This window comes from Gekko japonicus, unplaced genomic scaffold (assembly GCF_001447785.1).
Source record: "Gekko japonicus isolate JY-2015 unplaced genomic scaffold, Gekko_japonicus_V1.1 scaffold136, whole genome shotgun sequence".
Classification (NCBI taxonomy): Eukaryota; Metazoa; Chordata; class Lepidosauria; order Squamata; family Gekkonidae; genus Gekko; species Gekko japonicus.
The window spans coordinates 1,392,941-1,399,300 of NW_015177012.1; positions in this window are offsets into that span (position 1 = coordinate 1,392,941).

A 6,360-nucleotide genomic window follows, 5' to 3' on the forward strand; every position below is an offset into this window, starting at 1 on the left:
CACCAAACTGGCTCCCTCTGGGCCCCTCCTCATACCACCCAGACCCCATCCCAAGTACAGAAACAGAACCACGCGGTTTGCCCAGACTTGGGTGGGCACGGTGCTGCGTAGTGGGTAGAGCACCTGCACCGTCTGTCCTAGCAGGGACGTTGTAAGGATTGCCTCAGTCCGTACGCTGGTGTAGTGGCTAGACTGCTGCACTAGGATCTGGGAGGTCCCAGGTTTGAATCCCCATTCTGCCATGGAAGCTCGCTGGGGGACCTTGGGCCTGTCACATGCTCTCAGCCTTACCCGCCTCACAGGGCTGTTGTGCAGGTAACATCAAGGAGGGGGAAATGTTGTGAACTGCTTCGGCATGCCCTTCCCCTTTTCCGGTCCTCCTCTACTCTCCTACTGAAACGTTCAAGGATAAAAGAAGAACCGTTTCACGTCTCCTGGCAGTGGCCAACATCAAGGGCTTAGCACTGCACAGGATTGCCCTGGGAGTCTGTATATAAGCTTATTTATCTAATTCATTTTTTTTACCCCACCTTTCCCCCCCTCAACGGGGAATCAAAGCGGCTCATGTCATCCTCCTCCCCTCCCTTTTATCTTCACAACAACCCTGTGAGGCAGGTTAGGCTGAGAGCATGTGAGTGGCCCAAGGTCACCCGACATGCCTCCATGGCACAAGTGGTGATTTGAACCCGAGTCTCCCAGAGCCTAGTCCACCCCGCCGCCTTCCTCCTTTTCAGTTGCACCCGGTTGGGGGAGGACTTGAACCCAGGTCTAATAAATAAAGTCAAGTTAAACTTGGCTTTATTTCTTGTGGTCATAGATCAGCCAGGCCCTGGGAGTCATCAGGCCTAGGGTCAGCCACATTCTTCCTGTTCCTGCCCAGCTAGGAATTCTCTCTCTCTGTGTCGATCTATTACATTTCTCTTCCAGGGCAACTCAGGAACACCACAGTTTATCTTCACAAAAGCCCTTAGGGGTAATTTGGGCTAGGTATACTGAAAGCCACACTAACCCCCCTCCTCATTCCAGGATAACAACAACAGGAGGAGGAAGAGGCGATTGGATTTTTACCCCACCACTCACTCAGAGTCTCAGAGGGGTTTACAATCTCCTTTCCCTTCCCCTCCCCACAACAGACACTCTGTGAGGTAGGCGGGGCTGAGAGAGCTCTTTCGAGGACTGCTCTTGAGAGAACAGCTCTGAGACAACTTGTGACTGACCCAAGGTCATCCAGCAGCTTCGAGTGGAGGATTGGGGAATAAACTCGGTTCTCCCAGATTAGAGTCCACACGCTTAACCACTACACCAAACTGGCTCCCTCTGGGCCCCTCCTCATACCACCCAGACCCCATCCCAAGTACAGAAACAGAACCACGCGGTTTGCCCAGTTCCACGCCCCCGCCCTACCCAAGAACGATCCAGGCCTTTGGGATTTCGTACCCCTTCTTCCAGAGGCCTGGGTGGGAGCCCAAAGATGATTCAGGGTCAGTCTGCTCCAGCAAGATAATGACAAAAACTCCATGGTGCGGTGGATAAGGGTGGCAGGCTAGTATCTGGGAGCTCTGGGTTTGAATCCCTACTTGTGCCATGGAAGCTTACTGAATGGCCTCGGGCCGGTCACCCGCTCTTAGCCTAACCTACCTTGCAGGGTTGTTTGTGAGAATAACATAGAGAGGAGAATGATGTGAGCCTCTTTGGGGGCCCAATTTTTTGGGGGGGAAAGGCAGTGTTCCCTCTAAGCTGAGTTAGTGTGAGCTAGCTCACAGTTCTTTAGCCTCCAGCTCACACATTTTTGTCTTAGCCCAGGACAGATGGCTCCAGAGCAAACTCATTTATGCAGCAGCCAACTTTAATGCCAGTTGCTCGCGAAGTAGAATTTTTGCTCACAAGACTCCACAGCTTAGAGGGAGCATTGGCGACAAATGAATTAAACAAACCAGTCAGTCAATCAGTCCACAGTCTCCACTTAAGCTACCTCACCAGGTTGTTGTGAGGATAAAAGGCGGGACTGACAAGGCCCAAGCCAACCCACTAGCAGGCTGAGTGGGGACATGGAGAGCCAGTTTGGTGTAGTGGTTAAGTGCGCGGACTCTAATCTGGGAGGACCGGGTTTGATTCCCCACTCCTCCACTTGTACCTGGCTGGATGACCTTGGGCAAGCCGTAGCTCTGATAAGAGCTGTTCTTGAAAAAGAGCAGTGTCTGTCAGAGCTCTCTCAGCCCCACCTACCTGAAGGGTGTCTGTTGTGGGGAGGGGAAGGGAAAGGAGTTTGTAAGTCTCTTCTTCTTCTTCTTCATCTTCTTCTTCATCTTCGTCGTCTTCATCTAGCCCGCCCCAGCAGGTCTAACACTGCAACCATTAACCGACACTGCCTCTCAGATTGGATTATCTGGCTGGATTCTCACATGCGGCGATGGGGAAGTTCAATTGAACATAAGAACATAAGAGAAGCCAATGTTGGATCAGGCCCATGGCCCCTCCAGTCCAACACTCTGTCACGCAATGGCCAAAAATACCAGGTGCCTTCAGGAGGTCCAACAGTGGGGCAAGGACACTAGAAGCCCTCCCACAGTTGCCCCCCCCCCAAGCACCAAGGATACAGAACCCGGGGGCCTTCTTCCTCTACAGTTGCACCCTGTTTCCTGGGGGAGGGGGTGTTTGTGTGCAACCCCCAGTGGGCGTGTAACTCAGAGCTCTGTGTCCCTGTGAAAGTTTTTTTTTAAACTTCTCCTGCCTGTAGACTTTGACCTTTGGTTCGCTTGAACCCTGCAATCCCCACCCCCCTCCTGCCCGTTTCGCCAGGGCTGGTGATTTCAAAAGCAGATGGGAGCCTCGGAGAAGAAAAACAGCCCAGAGATATGTGTGTGTGTGTGTGTGTGGGGGGGGGGACAGAGGCCTTTCCTACCCGCCTCCAGTGTTCCTTCTAAGCTGAGTTAGTGTGCCCTAGCTCCCAGTTTTCTAGCCTCTGGCTCACACATTTTTTGTCTCAGCTCAGGAAGGACGGCTCCAGAGCAAACTAATTTATGTAGTAACCAAATTGCTTGCTCACAACTTCAATGCCAGTGACTCACAGAGTAGAATTTTTACTTACAAGACTCCACAGCTTAGAGGGAGCGTTGCCCGCCTCCTCCTTATTGGGTTGGGGCGGTCGTCGGAAGGTGCCGCGCTGCCGCCGGGGTAAAGAGGAGAGGAGGAAAACCAACATTGGGGGGGGGGGGGGGGGGGGGAGTCTGCGGTTGTCCTCTTAAAGAAATGTCAGTTGGAGAGGGGGGGTGGGGACACGCCTAGTCTTGGCGGGAGGGGTAACTTGTTTGTTATTTCTCTGCCTATATCTCTTTAAACATTCATATCCCGCCTTTCCGGTCGGGTCAAGGCGGCTTACAAGTCACAGCATTACTGTCCAAAGCGCCGGACACAGCGCCCCGGATTCCACTGAACAAAAACCTAGGGGGCACTTTAAAAACAACAACACCACCAAAACCACAACGCCATCAAGATGTGTTTCATTAGAAGGTTTCTTGAGTCACAGCTCGGATCTTCAGCCAGGCGAGCTTATTGGTATTAATAAAATTAATTAATATTAAGTACTTTGTGATAACAATTCGTTATTATATTGTAAATATATAGATCATAATGATAATATAATGCTGATAATAATGATGACGACGACGACGATAATAATAATAATAATAATAGGTTTGTTGTGACATTATCTGATGGCGGTGACGTTCTATAAGGGTGACGTTATATAATGAGGAGGGTGAGGATGCCAATTTTAATTCTTTTAAGTCTTTAAAGTTTACCCACCCGATGAAGGCTGTTATTGGAAGTGTCGTTCCCGGCCCTGAGCCAAGTATACTGGGCCGGCGGGCTATGTCGAAATAAATAAATAAATAAATGGATGATGATGCATATTGTATGTTTACTTTGGCGCCACCTGACGTTCTTTCTTTTTTTGACTTCTTTAACCTCTGGGTTTTGACCATACAGTTCTGTTGTTAACCGCCCCGAGCTCCGTGAATTCGGAGAAGGGCGGTACATAAGTCCAAATGATAAATAGATAAATAAGTAATTATTTTGGGAATAATTTAGTCACATCCATTCTTCACATAAGCTATCCGGGCTGCAGTGCAGAATTGTGAACCATGGGATTCCGGGACGAGGCCCGATCTTAAACAATGCTCCCTCTAAGCTGCGGAGTCTGTGAGCAAGAATTCTACTCGGTGAGCTCCTGGCATTAAAGTTGTGAGCAGCTGATTTGGCTACTGCATAAGTTAGTTTGCTCCGGAGCTCTCCTTCCTGAGCTAGGGCAAAAATCTGTGAGCAGGAAGCTAAAAAACCGGGAGATGGCCAGTGTTCCTTCTAAGCTGAGTTAGTGTAAGCTAGCTCATATTTTTTTAGCCTCCAGCTCACACATTTTTGTCTGAGCTCAAGAAGGATGGCTCCAGAGCAAACTAATTTATGCAGTGGCCAAATCAGCTGCTCACAACTTTAATGCCAGCAGTTCACAAAGTAGAATTTTTGCTCACAAGTCTCCACAGCTTAGAGGGAACATTGGAGCTGGCTCACACTCACTCAAGCTTAGAGGGAACACTGTCAGGGCGCCTGGCATTAAAGTTGGGAGCGAGCAATGTGGCTACTGCACCAATTAGTTTGCTCTGGAGCCGTCCTCCCTGAGCTAAGGTGAAAGTGCGTGAGCCGGAGGCTAAGAAAACTGTGAGCTGGCTCACACGCTAACTCAGCTTAGAGGGAACACGGTGCTCCTAAACAGAGTTGGGCCTTTCGAACCGCACTGAGGCCCGTGAGCTTCGAATGGCGGGAGTGCAGGAGTTGATGCGGGGCTTAATTCGGAGTCCAGGATGCCCGGGGTCAGACCGCAGGCAGGTGGAGGCCTTAGCTGGCCGGAGAGGGGAGGCGTCCCCGATCCCAAATGGAACTTGAAGAGAAAGAGGAAAGCGGGAGGGAGGAGATCCGCCTCTTCTGTGGATCCGGGAGAGAGAAGACCCAACTCTTCTTCGAGGGATCCAGGCGAGCCTTGGACTGCCCTCGGGTCCTGCTCGCAATGGGGGGGGGGGGACCAAAGAACGGACAACGACGACAAACCAGAGAATCCTCCCCCTGTAGGAAGAGGGGGAAGAACTTGTTCAAAAGCGGGGTAGGGTGGGGGCGTTCCCATTTTGGGGAGAAGTTTGGGGTCATTCTGGAGGAGAGGGGAGTGGGGGGGGGACTGATGCCAAAGACCCTGTTCTGCTGGTTCTGCTACAGAGAGGGGTGTTTCCGAACCGCCACCCGAGGTGGCGGTTCGGAAACACCCCTCTCTGTAGCAGAACCAGAACAGGGTCTTTGGCACCAGTCCCCCCCCCACTCCCCTCTCCTCCAGAATGACCCCAAACGTCTCCCCAAAACCTTTCCCAACATCGAGTCCTGGGCTGCGTTCCCTCTAAGCCGAGTGAGTGTGAGCCAGCTCACCGTTTTTTAGCCTCCAGCTCACACAGTTTCGCCTCAGCTCAGGGAGGAGGGCTGCAGAACAAACTAACTGATGCAGAAGCCAAACCGCTCGCTCACAACGTTAACGCCGGTAGCTCAGAAAGTGGAATTTTTGCTCACAGGACTCCACAGCTTAGAGGCTGGGGGCAGAGGGTCTAGTGTCAACCCCCCCCGGCCACCCGGCTCCCCCGGCGCCCCTGAGCTCTGCCCTCCAAGGGAAGCGCTGCATGCAGACACCCCCTTGGAGAGAAGGAGGGGGGGCGAGCTGTCGCCCACTTCTGGAGTTTCATTTGGGGGGGGGGTTCTCTCTCCTTTTTGGGTGGGTGTGTGCGCGCGCATACATATATTCCCTTTTTAAAAAAAAATTAAAAGCGAGCGCCCACAACACTCGGCCCAGACGGAGAAGAAGCTCTCTGCGGAAGATAAAACAGAGAGATTGTGATAATAAAAAAAGAGAAAAGAAAGTGGGGAAGGGAAAGGAAGGGGGGGGGGGGCGCGGCGGCGGCGGCAGAGACCAGGCGAGGCGCGTCCCGAATGCGAAGCCTTGTTCGTCTTATTATCAAGTTAATTAAAGGCAGCATCTGACAATGTCACTCGGCTGTGGAAAAAAGGATTTAAATGCAACGTCTCCCAGGACTGCGTGTCAAGGACTGCTTTCTCTCTCTCTCTCTCTCCCCCCCCGTGTTTTCCCTCTCTCTCTCTCTCTTTTCTTCTTCTTTCCCCTTCCCCTGCTCTTAAGGCTGAAGGAGGGAACGGGTTTGGCGTGCGCTTTGGAAAGGGGGCCGCGATCCGGCAGAGAAAGAGAGAAGGGGGGGGGGGGGAGGCTATTGCGAAAAAAAGAAAAGAATTTTGATGTTGGAAATAATAAAAGGAAAA